The sequence below is a fragment of the Chenopodium quinoa genome, unplaced genomic scaffold (assembly GCF_001683475.1).
Source record: "Chenopodium quinoa cultivar QQ74 unplaced genomic scaffold, ASM168347v1, whole genome shotgun sequence".
Taxonomy (NCBI): domain Eukaryota; kingdom Viridiplantae; phylum Streptophyta; class Magnoliopsida; order Caryophyllales; family Amaranthaceae; genus Chenopodium; species Chenopodium quinoa.
In genome coordinates, this window is record NW_018744793.1 from 5,962 (window position 1) to 18,886 (window position 12,925).

The window sequence follows — 12,925 nt, forward strand, 5'->3', positions numbered from 1 at the left end:
GTCAATCTTCTGGTCCTTAGTTGTTTTCAGTTCAACAACAGTTAGCAGATATTTCTCAGAATGAAACTAAAGGTATTCTTGAATTTTTCACTCGAATTAAGTAACTATGGGATAAATTAGATGGTTTAGATCCTCTACCTGCTTGTGTATGTAACTGCTGTAGTTGTAACTTTGACACAGTAACTGCTCAAGTCTCAGAAAATTAGAGCTAATTCACTTCTTGATGAAAGTAAATGACAAGTATTACTAAGAGCACTATCTTGACGATGAATTTCTTTGCCAACTGTATCTAAAGCATATGGATTACTGCTACATGAAGAAACTCACATGAATTTGAATAATATAAAAAATCAGCATAATTTAGAGACAACAGCTTTCTATGCAAAGAAAATTCAATGAGTATAAGCCTCAACAGCCTTCTAGTTTTGTTAGAGTTACAGGACAACCAGTTGATTTCTGGATTTGGAAATACAAGAAACTTTGTGTACACAAGGAATAAGCTGTATTATGATTACTTGCAAAATGAGGAATCATACCAGAGACAAATGTTTCAAGCTGCATGGATTTCCTGTTGATTTCAAAGCCAAAGGCAAGAGAGTTGCTGCTTATCGGCATTTTCGGATGAATCTTAGGACATTCATGAGACTGGTGATATGGTGAATATGACTGTTACTCAAGAACAGCATAAGCAAGTCATTTAGTATCTGGAAAAACAGCAAGCTACTGACAAGGTGAACTCTCTGGAGGTTCAAGTTCCTTTGAGCTGACAGCAACAATCTCATCTGGCAGGTAAATTTTTTCCTAGCTTCATATTTAATGTCTAAGTGGATTCTAGATAGTGGTGCATCCATTCATAACTATACCAATGGAAAGAGATTGAAAGTTGAACATACAGGAGTAATTGTTCTAAAATTCAGGCATAACACTCAACAATGTGTTACATGTGGTAGATTTCATTTCAATCTGATCTCTATATCAAAACTCTGGAAAGATATTTCACGTTATTTATCATTTAATACTGATACATGTTTGATCTAGGGTCCTTCTTTGACCAGGCAATTGTGCTTGGTAAACTAGACAGAGGACTTTACAGTATGAGTGAAGATTTCTTGAGTACAAGTAATAATGTTGCTGACCATGAGAGTCATAGCTTTACAATAGTTGAAGAAGCTAAACTTTGGCACCTTTGTTTAGTCATATGTCTTTTGAAAAAATAAATTCCATTAAAGGGACAGATGTTCAAGTTGTTTAGCTGAAGATTTGTGTCAAATTTGTCCTCTGGCTAAACAGTCTAGATTTTCTTTCCTACTAGTTGTTATAAAGTCTAATAAACCATTTGAATTACTCCATATTAATGTTTGGGGACCTTATGTTCATGTCACTAAATATGGTTGTAATCAGTTTTAACCATTGTTGATGCTTACATGTGACTTGGGTTCACCTCATGAGAAATAAGATAGAATCAGTTTCAATCATGTCTCAATTTCTATCATTTGTTGAGACTCAATTTCATCTAAAGTCATGACTGTAAGATCAGACAATGCTCTTGGTCTCACTAAAGGAGATATGAGATAGCTTTTCTTAAAGCATGGTATTGTGGAGCAAAGATCTTGTTCCGACACTCCACAACAAAATGGTGTTATGGAAAGAAAACATAAGCACCTTCTGGAAACTGAAGAGCTTTGTTCATTCCAATTAATAGTTCTTGCTCGTTTTTTGGGTGATTGTATCCTAGCTGCAGCTTTTCTGATAAACAGAATGCCTCTCAAAAGTATTGATTTCAAGTCACCTTATGAGAAGTTATATAATACTGCTCCTGTCCTTAGTCACTTGAAAGTGTTTGGATGCTTATGTTACACTGCTACTTCCAGAGTCCACAGATCTAAATTAGATCCTAGAGCTTAAAAAGTTTTAGACTTAGCCACAAACAAGATCATTATTGCTAGAGGTGTTGTTTTCTATGAGAAACACTAAAGATGTTGTTTCCTATGAGAAACACTTTCCATTCCATTTTTCATCCTCTCCAAAGAAAGCCTATGCAACCAAATTCTTCTTCCTGTAAACATTCATTATGTTCCTTGTTTTGATCTACCTGATGTCTTTTCGATCTTCTTCTGACACTTCTACTCCACCATCTATAGACCCTTCTTTCATTGCTCAGCCACTCACAAACACAACATATCATTTATGAAACTTCTGAAAATTCTAAGACAAATACTGCAGCTCCTCTTAGACAATCAACCATGCCAACTAAACCTCCATCTCATTTTTCAGATTATTATTGTAATACCAGCTCCAGTCACTGGTGTTATCTGGTCTCTTTTGATTCCCTTCCTGATTCAAAGCAGAAAATTATCATCAACTCATCTCAGCTTCTCATTGAACCAACCAGTTACTCAGAAGCAGCTTCTGATTTTTCCTAGGTTGAAGCAATGGATAAAGAAATCTTGGCTCTCAATTAGAATAACACTTGGGATATTGTCCTGCTCCCTAAAGAAAGAAGGCTATAGGGTGCAAATGAGTTTACATAATAAAGAGAAAAAGCTGATGCAGCATTGAAAGATACAAAGCAAGGCTAGTAGCTAAAGGTTTTACTCAAAAATAGGCATTGACTATGAAGAAATTTTTTCACCTATTGTCAAAATGTCTACTGTAAGATGCTTGATCTCTTTGGCAGTAAGGAACAACTGGAATTTATTTCAACTTGACATCAATAATGCTTTTTTACATGGCTCTCTCAATAAAGAAGTTTATATGAAGGTACCAGAGGTGTTTCTGCTCCTAAAGGCTATGTTTGCAGACTAAGTCTCTTTATGGCTTGAAACAAGCTTCACGACAGTGGTTTGCAAGATTGGTTGAAGAACTTAAATTTCAAGGCTTCACTTAATCAAAGAATGATTATTCTTTGTTCATTAAAAGACATGAGGCAGATATAACTATTGTTGCTGTTTATGCTGATGGTATTATCATCACTGGTTCAAATGAATAAACTATTTCTGATCTGAAATCTCACCTCCATCACACCTTTAGTATCAAAGATTTGGGTATGTTGAATTACTTCCTAGGGATTGAAGTTAGCAAATGTGATGCTGGTTATGTTCTCACTCAGAGAAAATTCACAAAGGAGCTCATTCAACCATGTGAATTTTGATGTCTCAAAACCTGCCAACTCTCCTTTTCCTTCTTCTCTCAAGCTCCATATTGATCAAGGTGATTTATATTACAATCCTGAGCTTTACAGATGCTATGTTTGGAAGCTCAATTTTTTTGACAAATACGAGATGAGACATTGCCTTTGCAATTCAAACACTTAGTCAGTTCATGCATGCTCCTAGATTGCCTCACATTCATGCTTTACAACACACCTTGAGATACCTAGATAATACTATGGGATAAGGCATACTTTTATAGGCTACTGATCAACTTAGTTTGCAAGCTTTTTTCTGACTCGGATTGGGCTTCTTACCCCTCATCCAAAAAGTCAGTCACTGGCTATGTGTTTTTTACTTGGTAATTCCTCTATATCTTGGAAAAGCAAGAAGCAAAGCACTGTCTCTAAGAGCTCCTCTGAAGCTGAGTACAGAGCCATGGCTCATGCTGCTAGTGAGGTTGCTTAGGTAGTTCGATTACTTGAAGAATTTGGTGTCACAAATTTGAAGTTATATTGTAACGCTTAATCTGTCATTCACATTGCTCGAAATTTTGTATTCCATGAAAGGAAAAAACACATTGAAGTGGATTGTCACTTTACAAGGGATAAAGTGCTTGAAAGTCTTCTTGAATTGAGCTATATTCCTACTAATCAACAGTTGGATGATGCATGTTTTCACAAAGCAACTTCCTGTATATCAGCAAAGAGACTTATTTCTCAAACTTGGTATGGTTTCTCAACCAATCCCAAGTTTGAGGGTGGGGTGGGGGGGGGGTGTTAGAATAACTAGCCTGCCTACATAGCACAACAAAGTAGCAACGTAGCTCAGCAAGTGAGCAACTAATCTTAGCTATGCTCTATGCCATCTCAGCCTGTCCTAAACAACAAATTATGTTATGATCAGAAAGTTTGTTGTAACAACCTCTAGTATAAATGTTTATTTTGCTCTTATGTAATAACTAATTCTCTCATAATAAAATTTCAATCCTTCTTCTTCTCCATGTTTTCTCCTCTCTTTTTTTTTCTTTCCAGAATTCTCTGGAAATTAACAGGGTTCCTCACCCTCAATGTGTCACTAGTAGGGGTGAGCAAAGACCCAGGGTGCCCGGTACCGGTTAGGATCCGCTGGGTCCGGACCCGAAACTGGTCTCACCGGTTCCGGGACCAGGTCCAAAATGTCGGACCCGGTTGTAACCGGTTCCGGACTGGATCCTAAAATTTCGGACCCGGTACCCACTGGGTACCCGATTTAAACCAATTCCAGTTCCGGGTACCCGGTCCCGGATCCAGACAAAACGGGTACCCGGAACCGGTACTGGTTTAGTTATAAAACATTAAATTTTTTTCTTAAAAAACCCAACAATCCACCAATCCAGTACAACATTAGGCCCATTTCATCCAATTCATTTCTTCTAGGGTTTCTGTCAGCCACTCAGCCTCCTCATTTCATCCATTCATTCTAGGGTGTTCTGAATTCTCTCGATCTTCTCTGTTCTCCTCTTTCGTTCTCCTCAACTCCTTGATTCTCTCGGTCTTCTCCGATACCGGACGGCGGTCGCTTGTTTAGATGGTTGCTGCTAGTCTTATTGCTGGCTGCTGGTGTGCTCAACTGCTGCTGCTGCCCTTCCTTTTCTTCCCCTTTTCTGTCTAAACTTTTATTTAAGTACTTGTTTTGATTATGTTGCAACATTGTTGTATTGATATTTTAGGTTGTTGAATTGGTACTTTTTGGCTTATTAGTTTGTAATCTTTGTATTTTGCTAGCCTCTTTGGTAATACAAAGTTCTATTTACCAAAAAAAAGAAAAAAACAAAAAAAACATTATTTGTAAAATTCCATTATATATATTATATAACAATTATTAAGAAAAAAAAACAGTATTTTACTACTTTGAATAATACCGGGGACCAGTTCCAAGAAATTTGGATCCGGTATTAACCGGTTCCGGGACTAGTTCCAATTTTTGGGACCCGGTTATATCCGGTTCCGGATCCGGGTATTGCAAATATGACCGGGTACCCGGTCTTGCTCACCCCTAGTCACTAATGGAAACTGAACCCTCAACCTCAAGATGAAAAGTGCAATCTTTCCTACTAGATCAACCTTAGCACATTGAAACAAGATATCTTCACAATTATGTAGGATGATTGTTAGTGTATCAGAGGTAACGTATTTATGGTATATATGAAGTTATAGTTTTCTTACAATCTCACTTATGACTTTTAAGTGGAGCACATAATAAAATTTATACTTCGATTCATGTCCAAACCCAAATAGGATTACAAATCACCTTGGCCTAATAAAAAATAAATAGTCAACATTAATTCATTTTTGTACAAATTAAACATTAAAAAAATAAAAATTGATCCGGCCTTAAAAATTAATATGCCAAAGACTAGGATGAGACACTAATAAAAGCAAGATTTAACTGAATGATTTATCACTTGGATACGACATCAATCTAGAGGCAGTAAACGAGTCACTACGATCATTTTAATTCAAGCTATAATAATGAATTCTATAACAAATTATTATAATAAATCAATTGTGGTAATATTACCCGTATGATTATCATATTTAATGAATTTCATTGCCAATTTCAACACGGTTTAAAATCACGTCATGTAAATTTTACGAGTAGTACTCAGTAAGAAATTCGAACTAGGATAAACAATCCACACCAAACAATGGCCATGTTATCAGGGGACATAGATGGGAATTCGAGGTAGGTACAGAAACAGAGGACACTCTTCCTAAATCATGCACATTAGATTGTCCTACACTACATTGGATACCATTACCATCATCACCTATCTTCTTTTCTTTCTCTTCTCTTAGATTACAAGATTAAATTACAACTCGTGACCACCAACAAATTTCTACAAAACCTTAACCCTTCACTCCGTCTAGAGCTATCAAGTCAAGTCTGTAGTCCGGTTACAAATTAAGTCAACAATGACTACAAAACAAATCTAATTAATTCGAGTCATATCATATAATGGTTTCTACAGGGTTCATGTGTCGATATAAATTGAATACGATGATTTATTTTTTAGGTCACTACAATAATTATTGGATTGCGGGTCATATGGGGTCAATTTTCTTGAAGGCCCTAAATCTGCCTACCTTAAATTTTCGCCCGTGATTGCATCATTGTAATGCTCGTGCAAGTTGAAAATCTTTCAAAGTTTGGTTACAAAAATAATGAATAGAATAAAGCCAAAACATTTGCAAAGAAAAAGCATGATTATTAAAATGCAAAAATAGGCAATATGAATTGTAAAAGAAAAGAAAAGACTACTAAAAGTGGTAATTATAATAATAACAATGATTCCAAAGTAATAAAGTCTAAAAGAGCATATTATCATTAACAACCACCCCTCTAAAGCTACTTTTCTCACACTCCTAATCTAACCCCACCCCATTCTAAACAACCTGGCTAATCCTACTAATTCTATATATATTTCATTTTACATTAATCAATAAAAACTCTCATTTTTATATTATTGTAACCATTACAATAATTACATAACATAGAGGTATTACTCCTTTGAAAAACCCCATCACCTTCACTCCCTGAAAAAATATTAACAAAGTAAAAGGGTGTCAGTAGTAATTAATTACAATTAACAGAGAACATAATAGTTTATAGTAAATCCCTTAAATTTGGAACAATCCAAACACACTCCCAAAAGGTTGCATTCCAATGCTATTTTATGACATAAATCCAAACAATGTATATCTATGACTAATTGACATTATTTCATTATAATTTGGAAATTTGTTGGCTGTGTCCAGCTAGTCTTTGAAAGAGGGATACTAGTTATATGACTCATGAGGATCCCAACCCACAAGAAAAACTCTAAAAACTCGATTTGAAGTCGACCCCTAATCTCTCTCATAACTTGATTTAAAGTCGGAAGTGATGGAAATCAACTCCTAATATTTCAATTATTGTTAATCTTTCAATCATTGTTAATCTTTCAATCATTATAGTTCGTCAGATTATTTTTTATTTATTTATTTATTTCCAAAATAGACCCAATTACTGTAATCATATGACCCAAAACCCAAAATTAACTAAACCCAAGCACATAACTACCTAATAAGTGTTTACAAAAATAAGCCAAAAGCCTAAAATGATCCAAAAACAATTTAGAGTTTCACAAAGACTTCAAATTGAAATTGACCCAAACCAAAATCAAATTGATATACGACTTAGACCTTGTTCTACAAGCCCAAACAAAAAAATATGTACGTTGTAATACTTAGCACATTCTAAGTACTCATATTTTTTAGGTAAGTAAGATAAACTGCCCTAAAATCTACGATAATTGAACCATAAATTATCTTGTATTCTTATGTCTAATTTTATTAATCTCCAAATTTAAAATAAAATTGTCCTTTAACAATTGAAAAACCTCTGTCTTCCAAAAATAGAAAAAACCCAATTAAATTAAGCTAAAAAAGGAAAGACAAAATATACCTGAGAAGAAGTTTGATTAGCAGAAGTTGGGAAGGGTCGAATAGTAGCAGAATCAACCTCACCAGTAGGTAAAGGAACCGCCGGATTGCTATTAATAAAGGGTATACTTCCCATCGCCGCCGGTGAAGCCGCCGGCACCGGCGAGATTCCGATGTCGTTGTAACTTGGTCCGGGACTAGCTCCTTCCTTCTCTCGTGGCTGAAATGGCCAAGGTATGACGGAGAAGACGAAACGACGCCGCCTGGAGTCGCTGGAGGTGGAAGTTCCGGCGCCGGAGAAGTTGGGGTTGCTTCTGCTGTTGTTGTGATATTAATAGCTAGTTTTTGACCTTGTTGACATGGGATTTTGGTGCCATTGTTGAATGCGAAGTAGAAGGACCCTGTTCTTGATGGGTGCCACTGGGAAAGAAAAATGCAGATTAAGTATTTGATGAAATGCGTGAATGAAAAAGTAAGGAATTAGAGAATGAGGGTTTTGTGGGGGTGTTTTACTTACTGTGTAGGTTGTGGAATTGTGGTTGGAGAGTGGTGTTGCTTGAGTGAAGTTGCAGGTGTTGAATGCTTCTTTTGTTCTGAATATGTAGAGATTGTACTGGTTCTTGTGCTTGAATACTGCAGAGAAATAAAAGCATTTGACATTATTAGTATAGTTAATGTAGCTCAAAATATGGATGTGTTGGTAAAGTGGTGGTATCTAACATTCCTGAGATTAAATCGCGTTTACGTCATTGTCATTTTGCGACACACAAGAAGTTTATAATGTAGAGCCTAATTGAGTAAAAAATTGGTGAATTGAGAATGCTTACTGATAGTATCTCCAATGTTGGCAGAAGGATGATTCCAGTGAGTGACACCATCAACAACCACGGTTGCACAATTAGATGTTTGCAAAGCAAGAAAGAAGATTGTGAAGAAGAAGAATAGGGTACAACAGAATCCACTGAAATTGAAAACTTTCATGTTTCTATGTGTTTTGTTGCAGAGTTTTTTTCTGAGTTAAAAAAGAGGAATTTGAAGAGAGAATGAAGTAGTTACAACACTCACAAAGTCACAAGAAATGGGATATGTGTAGTCAATAGTGGCGCTCACTTTAAATGAGTGAAGGATTAGTCTTGTGAAGAGAGAGAGAGAGAGAGAGAGAGAGAGAGAGAGAGAGAGTAGTGGTGGTGTTGGGAGTCAGAGTGTTTGCCTTTTCATGGCAACAGTTTTAAATGGATGACAGTCATCATACTTTGGTTTCTGTAATCTTTTTTCCTCTCTTTTCATTAATGCCGAAGTACGGAGTATAATAGGACCATTAGTAGGAAAATGGGATTAACTCTTACCGCATAACTGCTATTTGTTAGCAAATAAATAGAATAGAAAAATGTACCACTATATGTATAATTGGTGATAGGTGGTAAGTATTTTGAGGGAAAATATTCAACCTACATGATGGTAAAAAGTACTACTACATGCATAATAGTACAAAAAAGTACTATTAAGACAACTTATACTTTAATGGTACATTATACATGAATAATGGTACATTATAATGTACCATTGTAGAGTTAGCTTTTTTTCATAAGCTTGCCAAATTTACATTTTTTCCCTCCTATATGCTTTGTAAATGCATATCAGCTATGCGACATGCACTCTGAAAATGGATATAAGGCCTTGTTCTTTTAAGCTGCTCTGGTCTGCTAAAATTTGCTCTACTTTGCTCTGCTTTACTGAATCCAGCTAAGCCTGCTCTGCTAAATATTATTAACCTGCTAACATTTGCTTTACTCTGCTAAAATCTGTTCTGCCCAAAAAATCAAAAGAACAAGGTCAATTCTGTCTCACTAAAATTGCCACATATTCTCTATTTTGATATATCTTTGAGTTTGCCTCATATTATAGGAGTGACTATAACTTAGCTTTCACATACACTACTGTTCTTTTTACTTTTCTCTTATAACTTTTTTTTCTTGAGCATACTTTTCTCTTATCATTTAATTAAGTTTAGCTAGTTGAACGTTAAATGGTAACAATTCTCTTATAGGACAATTTTTGAGACGATGGGAGTACATGCTTAGATTAATTAGTGTAAGAATTGTTCAAATTTGAATCTAATCAAATGTTTTTAGACTAATCATTATAACATAATTTTTGTTGAGAGGGTTTCATTATACTCGAAATAAATTTAGATTAGTTAGAATCTATTAGACTTTACAATCGATTCAATCACCATGTATTCCGAACTAAAAATCAAATGCACTATCATAGTATTCATTGTAAATTGCTAGTGCAATTATTAAGTAAAAATGATTACTCCGATGTATTAAGAAAATAAGAAGAGGAAAAAAAAAAGGATTATAATTTGGGAAGAAATAAGTGGTTGTGATTGATGGTATGATAAGATGATTATCATTCAAAAATGATTACAATCGTGATTATATTTTTCTTATATTTGTAGTCTTTTGGATAACTTTCATTAATGTAGTGCGAAATAGTTTATGATTTTTTTTATCGGGAAACGAGATTATTAGACGAGTCTTTTTATTGCAGTAGCATTTTGATTTTTCACTGCTTTACTTTTTCTTTTCTGCTTATCTTTTTCTTAGACCACTCTCAATGATGAGCAAAAAAAATGCTCACCCAATATCTCTCTACCCACTTTCTCTCTCAACAAATCTGTTTTGTCATGGGCAAATTTTTTTCATAATTTCTCTCCCAATAGTGAGCAAAAAAAAATGATTGCCACTACTCTCTCTCTCTCTCTTACTTTTTCAATACCCCACCATTACTTTCTCTCTCCTACACAACACTTCTTTATTTATTAATTTCATTTATATTTTAACAATATTACTCCAAATAAATAAAAACTAGTCTAAATTTGTGTAACTTATTTTTTTTTATTTGTGTCGTTTTTATTGTTAAAATAAAGAATATGGAGGATTTATGGTATTTCTGAAATTATACCAAAATATACCAAAATGCATGTCTATTTATAGAGAATTAAATTTTATGACCGTTGCAAATTTTAATTTTTTTTTTAATAAATATTTATTTCAGAATTTGCATTACAAAAAATATAACCATTGCAAATTGTGGGGCCCACCAGAGCACTATTCATCTTAAAAAATGCTCAAGTCTCGGGCATTTTCAGAAATGCTCATGAGCATTTTTTGGCTTTTTCTCATTTGCTCACCATTGTAATGCATGAGCAAATTTTATGCCCACTCAAAATGCCCATGAGAAAATTTTTAGCTCACAATTGGTAGTGCTCTTACCTTATCTTTTTCTTTTTAACCCATGTTTTGACTTTATAAAAATGTTGTAATTCTCGAGTTTTAAATCTTAAGGTATTTTAATTATTTATTTAATCAGAAATTAATTTTTAATGATAGTTTAACAATTTATTGAACTGAAGATTTTTTGTCTGACACAGAATATACCCGTGAAAAAAGTAATGACATACGGAGTATTCTAGACTTATAGAGGCAATAATGTACTGTATTGTATTGTACTCGTACTTCTAACTTTCCATAATTAGTTTATCAGAAGAAAAGATGAACATAATTTATATCCCAATCAATCAAGCGAAAATGTGTTAATGTTACTAGATTTTTACATCGTTTTCGTACGTTGTAGATAGTTGGTGTAATGATGTTTATTTGAAAGTTTTACCTACCATGTCGTGCAGTTAGAGTCTCAAAAATTGAGGGTGTTTAAATTTTGTTATTCATTTTTGTTAGGGCACCGTTAAATTTAAAGATGATATTTGGTAATGTCGTCTTTACATGTCTAGGGTTTTTGGATTTGATTGGCAAATTAAAGCACAATCCTGTAGTCATGAACAGTGTCTAGTCGTGCCATAACTTTCAAATAAATATCGTAGGTACAAATGTTGATTGCATCAGTCGTGCCACGAAGGAATAACAATTGTTGTTGTGGTTTATTATGCCTAACATGTCGTGTTATGCTTCTTTGGGAAAAATAAGGTTCACACATAACCAATACAATAGCGCATACATTATCGGATTGTATTTTATTTTTTTGTGTTGAAATATTCTGTACGTAGTGTGATTTGAGTCTAGGTCAAGGCACATAGATGTGAGACCAACTAATAACTAGTGAAAAATTGGATCGGATCTTATGAGTGAGGGTAATTCAAGAGCCAAAGTGAATGAAGGCATGTAATTGTAAGAAAAAAGTAGAAAAGAAGAATCTCATATAATATAGAAATAAATGAAGGCCTTGTTTGGTTCACCTTATTTTTACTGATCTGATCTGGTCTGGTCTGGTCTGATATGATCTGATTTGATCTGATTGTGTGATTTGACCAAACTTTGACCTTAAGTGTACGATAATCTATAAGGAAAAAATATATCAAGTGGGATCTTGTTAGAGTCGTTATAATGTGTAGTTTATTAATATGTAATTTTTCACAATTTTTTTCATTACGTAATTAAAGATATTTAGCGATAAAAAACCGTACGTAAAATGATGTTCTGATCTGAGCTGATCTGAACTTATTTTTTCTGAAATAAGTATAAATAAGTTGAATAAAATAAGGCCTAAGTGTAACCAACAAAGGGAAATAGTTGGAAGTTAAAATCGAAATCAACATAAAAGATTAAATTTAGTATCAATGAAAAATTATAATTAAGGTGAGTTATGCGGATAGAACTTAAATGTAAGTACTCTAAAGTCTAAACTTTGAGCAATCTACAATAATTCTACATTATTCTGCTTATTATTAGCAAATGATAGGAATTGTTATTGTTGACTCGAGGAAAGACTACATGTTATTTTCCAACTAGATTTCAGTTATCTTTAGTCTATTTTATTAATTTTCCACCCCTTTTAGCCAAGTAAACTAAAGCCTAAATTAGCATGGAAAGACGTGAATCAAAAAGTGTAGATGACAAATAAAAAGATACACCAAATAACATCCTAAGCAAAAAGCATATTGCATGAAACATGCATTGTAAAAACAAGAATTCCAAGTTAAATTTTCATGAAAAATTAGTCCAAACGCATGGGTGGCCGTAGAGATGCCCATTCAGAATTTCGAATCGGGTTCAGTGAAGTCGGATTGGATTGGATTTAATTTTATACTTTAGTCATACTAAATTATTGTGTTTATGCGAATTAAAATTTAAATCGGAGTCAGATCAGGTTTACACCTTTATGTGTGGGGGGCCTGGGGGATAAGATCTAGTGGGTAGGGTGACCTAATAATAATAGGGTTAATGTCAAGGTTAAAGAGCTCTTAATCGACAATATCTTTAATTTTATAGGGCCGTGATGAGTAGGGTC

The 12,925-nt window shown here is 34.2% G+C and overlaps 1 pseudogene; it reads right to left on the reverse strand.

Annotated features, from left to right (window-relative positions):
• Window positions 1-6,592: 6,592 nt before the first annotated feature.
• Window positions 6,593-8,889, reverse strand: LOC110703979 (annotated as a pseudogene).
• Between the last annotated feature and the right edge of the window lie 4,036 nt (window positions 8,890-12,925).